The sequence below is a fragment of the Aedes albopictus genome, chromosome 2 (assembly GCF_035046485.1).
Source record: "Aedes albopictus strain Foshan chromosome 2, AalbF5, whole genome shotgun sequence".
Taxonomy (NCBI): domain Eukaryota; kingdom Metazoa; phylum Arthropoda; class Insecta; order Diptera; family Culicidae; genus Aedes; species Aedes albopictus.
In genome coordinates, this window is record NC_085137.1 from 408,749,742 (window position 1) to 408,761,628 (window position 11,887).

Sequence of the window (11,887 nt, forward strand, 5' to 3'; positions counted from 1 at the left end):
TCGCGAGAAGAAGACAAACACACAAACTTCTCATCGCAAAAAATAAAGAAGGCAGCTCGCAGCCTCAGCTTAGCCGTCGTTGTTTTTCCTACCGTCGCAAAAAAGGAAGTATTGGCTGAATTAGTCACTAAATCAGTGCTTAAAAGTGAAAAAACTGAACAAACTAGACTCGATTCTGCCGCGTGAAGTTGATTCGCTCGAGATAGTGCACGAAACGGTCCGGTAGGCAAGTGTAGATCCCTCGGGGAAGACCAGTAAGTTTACGTTCTCGTTCTTCGTCGTCGTCGTCCTCCGGAAGAAACCATTTTGAGCCGTACGCAGAAAAGAACGTTTCATTTCATCAGCTGTTTGGGTAGTGAACATTGTTTCGATTGTGCTGCTGCTATCAGTGTTTTTTGTGCAAAAATTAAAATTGACGACGTCGCTACCGATAAACGGAGTGGAACCCGAAGAAGAAGGAGGAAGCACAACCCCCGCAGCTGCTGCAACTGAAGGTACAAGGGGCAAAAAGTGTCTTTCTCATCGTCCCGTTCCTATGAGGGGATCTGGTTGGGGCTGCGGTGCATTTTTATGCGTAATCAAAAGCGAAAACATTCAAAACAATCATTTACCTCTTGAAGACCTATCTACGCTTTGTAAAAATGCAAGAGATTGGCCAGTGTGGTGAGAACAAAAGAAGAGCGCTGAATAAACATCACCTCAGTTGTATTACGGACCAGTTCCAAAACCTGAGAGGAGTGTCACCTCTCTTCCTTATCCTGCAGCGATTCTTGTTTGTTTCATCTATCTATCCAGCGATCATAACATAGATCCGCGCACGTACGCGGTTCGATGTTAATCTCTCACGGCTCGGGTGGCCTTCAAAGTTGAAGTTAAGGAAGAGGAAATTTTAACGAATTAGGTACAAACAAAAAAGAATTGCAACAAACACTAATTTGTATTAATATTTGCATTGCAAATCGGGTCCTCGGTCTTCATGCCAATGTAATAAACTACGAGTTACATATGTAACAACACTTATCGCTTCACCAAACTTGAGAACAGTTTATTTTGAGTTCTAACAAGGCTTCAACTTCATTTGCATAGTCGTTTGTAAGAAAAATAGAGTCAAAAGTAAGAGTTAAGTTTATTATCTCTATTGTAACGGGTGGTCACTAAATAACGGGAATGCTTTGAATGTGCTCTTAAAAATATATGATCTTTAAAAATGGCAATCTGAATTTAACTATCAAAGGTTTAACAATGAACGTCCATGGAAAATATAAAATTTAAGAAAGTTGAACGTAGTAATTTGTACAGTATTTTTTTGCAGTGATGTTGGAGCAACTGCTTTGTACGACTTTTCAGAGTTTACTTTCACGCATTTTCTGCGTCTGTGAAATCGTTGGTCAAAATAAATGGTTTCTCAGCTACCTTTAGCATCTACACACTCAAACAGTAATAAGAAAAAATGGGGATACTGACTTGTTTTTTTTTTGCTTTGGTTGTAGCCTTTTCCCGTAAATGACATTTATAGAAATTTCCAAAAAATGTTATTTTTCTGTATCACCAAAACGTGTCGATGTAATTTGTGCACTGCGGTTCATTGTTGAACTTTTTTTGTGCTATTTTTTTTATAACGAACCATTTACATGTTGTTCAATGTGTAAATGTGATTTGATGTAAATATTTGTTATTTAACAAGGCATTCTATTGATTTATCCAGCCCATGTCACAAAAGAAGATTTTATTATGTGAAATGATATCATGCTTATTGGTTTTGCTAGTTTTCCTCTATTTCCTTCAGGATCTGTTTCTTGGGATGCCGAAATGTGGAATTCATTCAAAACCGGGCGGGTTCTAGTTTTATAATGGTTTACTATTAACTTATTTTACGGTTGTTTTGAGCAATCAGTAGAGCCGTCCAAGGCGTTTTGGTAGTGCTTCCTGTTTCAATGTCGTTTTCTGCAGAACAGAATAAGTTGACACAAAATAAAAAATACGCTGACTTTGTGGATAGATAGACGATGGTTTTGTCTAAAAAATGTTTACTCTATGGACGCTTCTATTGTTTTTAATTAGCTGCTAAAAGCATTCCCGTTATTTAGTGGCCACTCGTTAAGAGATTTACCTCTTTGAAACTGCAAATTTGTCGTCTCTCTTGATTTTGGTGCTTTTCATGGGAAATTAAAAAAGAAATCTATTGATGCCAAACAGCATATTTAACTGAAAAGCAAAATGAAGTTTTCTACATACCTAGTGGAATGCTTTACATGTTTAAATATATATTAAATAAAGACTTTATAGAGAATATACAGAAGACTCTTCATGTCTCGTTGTTCTACATCTATCTCTACATGTCGATGTCTTCTTGTCTCGATATTGATGCAATCTCGCTCGTTTTTGGTCTAGATTTTTTATATAGGGTGGGGTGGGGCAAGATGGGTCGCATAAGGATGGATCACCATAACTTCGTAAATACAAATCGGATTGGTTTGCATTCGTCCGCTACTCTTTAATACACTAGTTAGCTATGCTAAAAGTCGATAAAAAGTTCATTAAATACAAAATATGATGTTAAACAAGCAGTTTTAAGAAGTGATCGATTTTGTGCCGTGAAAAAAGTGCGGGGCAAGATGGGTCACCTTTTAAGTAATTAACATTTTCTCAAAGAAAAACGTCAAAATATAAGATTTGTTCCGCATTCAAATATGCTCCATATCCATACTGAGTAAACAAGAGCTACTAGTAAACATTTTATAAATTTATTTGGAATATAAAAAACTTTACGATTTGAGTGGTCCTGAGGCGACTTGAAAATCGATGTTTTTACTAAAAAAATATCATAAATTTATGTTATGATTTTGAGCGTTTATTCCGCTTGATTGAAGTCATTTATGAGATAGTTTTGTAATAAAAAATAAATAACTTTTGAATGCTCCAAAAATACGTTCAAAATTGAAGGTGACCCATCTTGCCCCGCGGCCGTTTATATGGAGATTATATGGAATGTATCGCATAAGAAAAATGGCTAAAAACCATTTTATTTTGTATTTCCAATGAGAGTGAATAATTTTTCAATCAATGCCCCAAACTTTTGTATATTCATGCTGGTCATCCATTCTTTTACAATATTTCTCTGAATTTCCATAAATAAATATACTTTTAAGGTCAATTATCTAGCTAACACGTCATAAACTAAATGCCTTGGAGTACATCCTCGAAATATACTCAAGAAATTGCAAAAAAATCTATTAAAAACCAATTTTTCATTTACCTCGGCTAAACGAATGTCTAGGCAAAAAATGACATTTGAAGGGTTTTTACACTCGGTTTTGTTTCAGTGTATATGTAAGTTTAATGTATCACATTTTTATTAGACAGTACTAGATATACTATCACTACGATAAAAAAGTTTTATCACAAAATCTTTTGTATGAGTTTCCTGACACTTTTTTTGGTCTTGGCTAAACGAATGTCTATCACTGTATTTCCTCCTCCCAAATCTTGGTAATGACCCAGTGTAGTGCTCTCATCAGTGCTTCTCCAACGTATTTTAGAAGCTCGCTTGGTAGTTGATCTGCTCCAGCGGCTTTGTTGTTTTTCAACCGGCCAACCTCCTCCTCGATCTCTTGGAGGTCAGGGGCCGGAAGTTTTTCGTCCTGTACACATACACCTAGATCTGTTACCACGCCACTTTCGGTACATGCAACGTCACCATTGAGGTGCTCATCGTAATGCTGCCGCCACCTCTCGACCACCTCACGCTCGCTCGTGAGAATATTCCCGTGATTATCTCGGCACATGTCGGCTTGTGGCACAAAGCCTCTGTGCGAGCGGTTCAGCTTCTCGTAGAACTTTCGTGTGTCCTTAGCGCGGTACAGCTCTTCCATCGCTTCGCGATCTCGTTCTTCCTGCTGGCGCTTCTTCATCCGGAAGACTGAGTTCTGCCTGTTCCGCGCCTGTTTGTAACGTGCCTCATTCGCTCTCGTACGGTGTTGCAGCATTCTCGCCCATGCTGCATTCTTCTCGTTTTTCAACTGTTCACATTCGCCGTCGTACCAGTCGTTTCTGTGATTCGGATTCGCGAAGCCTAGTGCTGTAGCCGAGGTACTACCTATGGCGGATCGGATGTCCCTCCAGCCAGTGGCGATTCCTTAACCTCAACTCTACCTGCTCAACGAATGAAAATTCTTGATTTTTCGCAATAAATTGACGTGTAATTTGTAGAAAACGACGAGAATAATCGTTTCCGCCCATTTTCAATTTGATTCGGATCCTGAATTCTCCGCAAATGCAACTTTTAGGGTCGTTGAACAGGTAAAAAGTGAGGTTACGAGACGCCACTGCCTCCAGCCATCTTCAAGTGTAGCTGCGCCAAGCTGCTCTTCCGTTGGTAGGGCCACTGCTAACTGCTGCGCGTAGTCTTGAGCCACTTCTACGTTACGAAGTTGCTCGATGTTGAGCCGCGGCGTTCGACTTCGACGCGTGGTGATAACTGTCGAAAGTTTTAAGCGCATGCATACAGCGACTAAGTAGTGATCCGAATCTATATTCGTACTGCGGTATGTGCGGACATTGGTTATTGTTGAAGAACGTATCGAAGCAACCTATGACCTGTAACTACACTGAAATAAATTTTGTTGTAGAAACTACCGATTCCATAGTAAAATTACTAACCGTACCTATGATTCTCAACCGACAACAATTTCCAGTTAATTCCACTAAAACACTGTCAACTTAACTAGCAGTGCAGTTAACATTACCAAAAATAATCTTAATTTAACAAATGAGCATTGTATTTTTAGCCATACTGTGTTGTAAAATGCGTGTCCTGGAAAAATTAACAATGTTTTGTTGTTGAGACGACCATGCTTTTAGTTGAATTTACTACAATGCATTGTAATGTCAAGCATATTTCAGTTACCTTAACAGATTTTGTTGTCGGTTGAGAATCATAGGTTCGGTTAGTAATTTTACTATGGAATCGGTAGTTTCCACAACAAAATTTATTTCAGTGTAGAATTAGACATAAGAAATAAATCATTACTTTAGTACCGTCCACACACGAGACAAGACGTGTTTCTTATTCTCTGCCCAATAGGTTATGGGCCAGCAGTGGTACGCAGAAGAAAATAAGAAAGTTCCGGATCTCAAGATTTTTCCAAAAGAAGCAAAAAAAGATGAACGGAGGTGGTAACGGACTCGCTTCCCCCGGACTGCCAGCGATCGAGCGGCTCGTCGGTCGTGAAAACTGGCACACCTGGAAGTTTGCGCTTCGTACGTTTTTGGAAGTCGAAGAGCTGTGGGAAGCCGTGGAACCTACTCCGGACGAAGTTGGGAATTTGCCTGAAGTGAACGCCGCCAAGGACCGGAAAGCCCGTGGAAAAATCATTCTTGGGCTGGATCCGACGCTGTATGTCCACGTTCAAGACACCAAGACTGCCAGGGAAGCTTGGAAGAAGCTGGAGAAGGTATTCGAAGACAGCGGCCTCACGCGGAAATGGGGACTTCTCCATAAGCTGATAACGACCAACCTGGACAGCTGTGGGTCGATGGAAGCGTATGTGACGAGGATGGTTGGTACGGCTCACCAACTGAATGGCGTCGGCTTGAAGATAGACGAAGAGTGGCTGGGAATGCTGCTTCTCGCTGGACTGCCCGAGTCCTACAAGCCCATGGTCATGGCATTGGAGAACTCTGGAGCTGCGATAACCGGAGACGTAGTGAAAACGAAGCTACTCCAGGAGGTTCAGCAGTCGACAACGAGTGTCGATCCGGCGTTCGTGTCCAGAGGTCCGGGAAGAAGCAAGCCAAGCGGTGTGGAAAAGTTTTCGACGAAGGGTCCGAAATGCCGTAGCTGTGGAAGATTTGGACATATCGCTCGATTTTGTCCCTCCAAGGAACCTGCGAAGAAAAGTGTCAAAAAGGACGACGCTTTTTGCACCATTTTATCGGTTGCTGCGATGGATGAAGCCGAAGACTGGTATTTCGATTCGGGGTCCTGTCGTCATCTCACGAGGAACGAGTCGTTGCTAAGCGACGTACACAACGCCGATGGACAAATTTTCGCTGCGAACAAGGGTGTGATGAAGGTGAGTAAAATCGTCGATAGAGGTCACACGGTCATTTTCAGGCAGCAAGGTTGTGAGGTGATCAACCCAGAGGGACGGAGAATCGCCACCGAACATCGATCGAATGGGCTTTTCAAGCTGGATCAGCAACCCTCGAAGGCACTGGCGTGTCAACCAACGAAGTCGATCGATTTGTGGCACAAGCGAACGGGACATCTGTCCATCAAGGGCCTGAAACAATTGAAGAACGGATTAGCATCAGGCGTGGATTTCGTCGAATCGGAAACTGGTGACTGCAAGGTTTGCGCGTTGGGACGGCAGACTCGGTTGCCGTTCAGCAAGGAAGGAAGAAGGGCCACGGAGATTCTCGAACTGGTCCACTCCGATATATGCGGCCCCATGGAGGAGGTTTCCATCGGAGGCAGTCGCTATTACATTACATTCATCGACGACAAAACCCGCAGGATTTTCGTGTACTTCTTGCGCACAAAATCGGAAGAAGAGGTAACCGAAGCGTTCAAGAATTTCTACACCATGGCCGAGCGACAGACTGGCAAGAAGTTGAAGATCTTGAGGACCGACAACGGAAAGGAATTCAAGAACCGTGGATTCGAGAAGCTCCTGGAACGTCTAGGAATCTGCCATCAGACAACTGTGGAGTATACACCCGAGCAGAATGGGATGGCAGAACGGGCCAACCGGACGATAGTGGAGAGAGCCCGTTGCATGTTGCATGAAGCCAACCTGCCGAAGAGATTTTGGGCGGAAGCGACTGCTACCGCTGTGTACATCATCAACCGTTCACCGTCGAAAGGAATTCGCACGACTCCCGAAGAAGCCTGGTCGGGACACAAACCGGATCTGTCCAACCTGAGGATTTTCGGGACAACAACGATGTCGCATATTCCGAAGCAACGGCGGCGCAAATGGGATGCGAAGGCAGAAGAATGTATCCTGATCGGCTTCGATGAGGAAAGCAAGGCATACCGGCTCTACAACAAGAAAACCAGAACCGTGTTCAAATCAAGAGATGTGACGTTCATTGACGAAGGAAGGTCAGCGGCGTGTCAAGAGTTAGCGGTCCAGAAGCGTGATGATGAAGTGAACCTGAGAGCGAAGCGACGACAACCAACGATGGTCCGGTTGGATTTCGAGGATTGCGATGTGCCAGATGAAACCCGTGAAGTGCTGGAAGTGAACCGTACGAATCCACCCGAACAAGATGACGATAGCAGCTCCGAGGACAACTACGATAGCGCAGACGACTCTGTGACGATCCCTGCTGACAACATTGTGACGAACCCCACTGCGCTCCCATCGCGAACAGTTTCAAATCCGCCCGTGTCACACGAGGCGTCGAGGCGAAGCGGTAGGGAGCGCTTCATCCCCGGCAAGTATAAACAATATAGTATTCGATGCAAAGGTCTACCCGCTTCGACGTTTTCAGATGGTCCATGCCGAACGAGCGACGACGCGACTGGTGAGGTCACCGGTAGTTTGGCCAACAGTTCGGAATCTGCTCAGCACTCTGCGTCCCCGTCGTACTCCAATCAAAGGCCAGTTGATGATGTTCAACAAGGGTTGATGCTCAGCGATAGGGGACGCTTTCCCCAAGGCAAGTATTGTAATACCATCCCTGAAGGCAGTTCCACCGGTTATGATTCCCCGCAGCACATTTCCGATGATCCCGCTACTCCCGAAGACGCATTATCGCGAGACGACGCCCAGCTATGGAAGTCCGCGATGCAGGAGGAGTATGAGGCGCAGATGCGAAATGGAACCTGGACTCTCACGGATCTCCCGGCAGGAAGGAAGGCCATTCGTTGCAAATGGGTTTACAAAACCAAACTCGACGCGGAAGGAAGACCAGCTCGTCACAAGGCTAGGCTGGTAATCAAAGGATACTCGCAGCGAAAGGGGGTAGACTATGAAGAAACATACTCCCCTGTTGTACGTCATAGTTCCCTGCGATACCTCTTTGCGACGGCAGCCCGTTTGAATCTCGACATCGATCAAATGGATGCGGTTACAGCCTTCCTCCAAGGAGAACTCTCGGAGGAGATATATATGGAACAACCGCCTTACTTCGAAGACACTCAGAACAGGACCAAGGTCTGCAAGCTGAACAAGGCTCTCTACGGATTGAAGCAATCGAGCCGCGTGTGGAACCAAAAGCTGGATACCGCACTGAAGAAGTTTGGACTGGTTTCAACGGACTACGACCCCTGCGTATACTACAAGATCGCCGGCAGCAAAATTATGTTTGTGGCGATCTACGTCGATGATGTGCTCATCTTTACGAACTGTCGTCGATGGCGGAAGCAGCTGAAGGATGATCTGGCACGGGAGTTCCTGATGAAAGACATCGGTCCAGCCAAGCACGTTTTGGGGATGCGTATCACGAGAAGCCAAGGTAAGATTTCCATCGACCAAGAAGCGTATGTGGAGACCATCCTGGAGCGGTTCCAAATGGCCAAGAGCAACCCGGTTGCGACACCGTTAAACCCAAACGACAAGCTTACGAAGGATATGCAACCAACCGACGATGAAGAGGCCGAACGAATGAAGCGTGTTCCGTACAAGGAGGCCGTAGGATGTCTGATGTACCTGGCGCAGTGCACACGTCCGGACATATGCCACGCTGTCAACGTTTTGTGCCGGTTCAATGAAAACCCCGGAGAAAAGCATTGGAACGCCGTCAAACATCTGCTGAGATACCTGAGAGGCACCTCGAAGTTTCGACTAACGTACAGGAAGGACGCCGACTCGATGATTACAGGGTACGCTGACGCGGATTGGGCTACGAGCAGTGAGGACCGGAAGTCCATTACAGGATTCGTTTTCATCGCCCAGGGTGGTGCGATTTCCTGGTGCTGCAAACGTCAACAGACTGTAGCGCTTTCGACTTGTGAAGCCGAGTACATGGCGCTCTCGGCAGCCGTGCAAGAAGCGCTTTGGTAGAAGCGCCTGCGTGCAACGTTTGATGTCGATGAAGCGGTCCAGATCAATTGCGACAACCAAAGCACTATCGCAGTCGCCAAAAACGGTGGATACTATCCAAGGACTAAGCATATTGACATCCGTCATTGCTTCATCAGGGAGGCTATTCAACGCGGCGACGTCGATGTTGTCTACGTCAGTACCGAGAAACAACTGGCGGATTGTTTGACGAAGCCGCTCGCAAAACCGAAGATCGAGCTACAGCGAGCCGCTATGGGAATCCAGAGTCACTAGGTTGAGGAGGAGTGTTGAAGAACGTATCGAAGCAACCTATGACCTGTAACTAGAATTAGACATAAGAAATAAATCATTACTTTAGTACCGTCCACACACGAGACAAGACGTGTTTCTTATTCTCTGCCCAATAGTTATATCCGAGAAGAATTTACCGTCGATTAGAACGTGGTCAATTTGGTTTTCTGTTTGATGGTCGGGTGATCTCCAGGTGGCTTTGTGGATATCTTTGCGGGGGAAGAAGGTGCTTCGGACTACCATACCACGGGAGGCTGCAAAGTTTACGCATCGTCCTCTCCTCTTCTTGGCGTAACGTCCTCACTGGGACAAAGCCTGCTTCTCAGCTTAGTGTTCAATGAGCACTTCCACAGTTTTTAACTGAGAGCTTCCTCTGCCAATGACCATTTTGCATGTGTATATCGTGTGTCAGGCACGAAGAAACTCTATGCCCAAGGAAGTCAAGGAAATTTCCGTTACGAAAAGATCCTGGACCGACCGGGAATCGAACCCGTCGTTTACGCATCGCTGGCCGTTATCATTCGATACGGCGTGCAGGCTGTTTCGCCCGATTACCGGTCTGTACATTTCCTCCCTTCCTACCTGCGCGTTCATGTTGCCGATAACGATTTCTACGTCACGCGGCGAGCAAGCATCGTATGTTTGCTCTAACTGCGCGTAGAAGTTTTGTTCAACGTCCCAACCAACACTGGGACGACTACGCTGATGGGGCTACCACCTTGGATCTAGCTGGGCGTGGTGCAGCGTTTCTTACTCAGTCGCTGGATGCCAGAACAGACGCTCGGGTTGTACCTCCTCAATCTAGCTGAAGTCAGAAGGACAACAGTGCCCAGGCTGCACTACCAGCTAAGCACACAACTCTTAGCTGGCGGTCTTTGTCATCGCTTGACCCGTGGAAGCATGAGGTAGGAACTTGTGAGGACCAGAGCTATGTTGGACGCTCTCCTTATCGACTCACCGTTTTGCAGTCCAAATCCACCCTAGTGAACAGGTTAAATACCTGGGAGTAAATTTGGATGCTAAATTTATTTGGAATGCTCATATTGAGTCCATGATCGGAAAGGCAACAAGTGCATTTTGGTTATGCTCCATACGATTGGAAGAAAATGGAGATTGAAACCTAAAGTGATAATGTGGATTTATACTGCTATAATCCGCCCAAAAGTGACGTATGCTTCATTTGTATGGTGGCCAAAAATAAAAGAGGCAACCACACAAGCAAAGCTTACAAAGATTCAACGGCTCGCGTCTATTGCTATAACGGGAGCGATGCGCAGCACTCCATCCAAAGCGTTAGACGCAATTCTTGATTTGCTGCCGTTGCATGAATACGTGCAATTAGAAGCAGAACGAGTTGAGAAGTTTATGCCAGGTGACCTTGTTGGACACTTGAGCATTTCTCAGTACTTTGAAAATCGCCCAGTTATGAATATGATTCAGGACGGGATGAAACCTGTGGAGAACTATGAAATTCCCTTCAAATTGTGTGAAACTACTCGCACGGATTGAGAAATCTGAGGTCCCACTGTTCGTCCAGGGTCCATTATATTCTTCACAGATGGCTCAAAAACTGGAATTCAATCGGGAGCAGGAATCTACGGTCCTGGAATTAAAACGTAAGTGGCGATGGGACACTATCCTACGGTGTTTCAAGCGGAGATTCTTGCTATTTTAAAATGCGTAAATATTTGCCTTGCCAGAAAATACAGGTATGCCAATATCTGTATTATCTCAGACAGTCAAGCGGCACTCAAAGCATTGTGTGCTTATAAATTCAAACTTCAACTTCAAAGCTTGTCTGGGAATGCATTCTTTCATTGCGAACGTTGTGCCAAGGAAACTCAGTGAGCTTATACTGGGTTCCAGGTCACTGTGGCATTGAAGAGAATGAAATGACAGGTGAACTAGCTAAACAGGGTTCTAGATCGCAGTTTATAGGCCCAGAATCTTTCTGTGGTATATCTAACTGTACAATCAAAATGGAACTGAAATGCTGGGCTGAACAAAGGGTGATGTCCAATTGGATGGACGTCAAAAACTATAATCAGTCAAAACGATTTATTAAACCAAATGCTTTCAAAACCAAAAAGCTTTTAGGGCTCAATAAGAGAGCCCTTTGTGCATACACTGGCCTAGTAACTGGACACTACCAGAGTCGGTATCACTTGAAAAATATTGATCAGATTCAGAGTGATACCTGTCGTTTCTGTAACATGGAACGCGAAACCTGGGAACATCTGTTTTGCAGTTGTGGTGCTTTATACACGCGCAGGCAAAGATTTCTAAATAGTGGTTGCTTGCAACCCAGTGAAATCTGGTCTGCAGATCCTGGAAAGGTTTTGGGAAAATTCGCGTCATGACAGTAGCTGATCACCTCATAAATGGTGATTGGCTTGCAGGATGCGAATAACAAAAAGGAAATTGCCACAAAAGTTCAGTAATTGGACACAGTGGCTAAATTGCCCCAACACCGGGGTAGGAAAAAAAAAAGATTTAATGACAATGATGTAAAAAACTTACATTTTTTTCGAGAAAGATCTAAAAAGCGACATCAGTGCTGATAATGCCATTTCACCATATCT

General features: G+C 44.7%; 1 protein-coding gene across 1 annotated transcript in view; it reads left to right on the forward strand.

Moving 5' to 3' along the window:
• LOC109621926 (WD repeat domain phosphoinositide-interacting protein 2) overlaps positions 1 to 11,887 on the forward strand; it is a 31,349-nt gene continuing 19,462 nt past the window's right edge. Inside the window, exon 1 of the mRNA XM_020076119.3 lies at positions 1 to 494. The gene's annotated coding sequence lies outside the window, so the exon portion shown is untranslated. The remainder of the gene's footprint in view (positions 495 to 11,887) is intronic.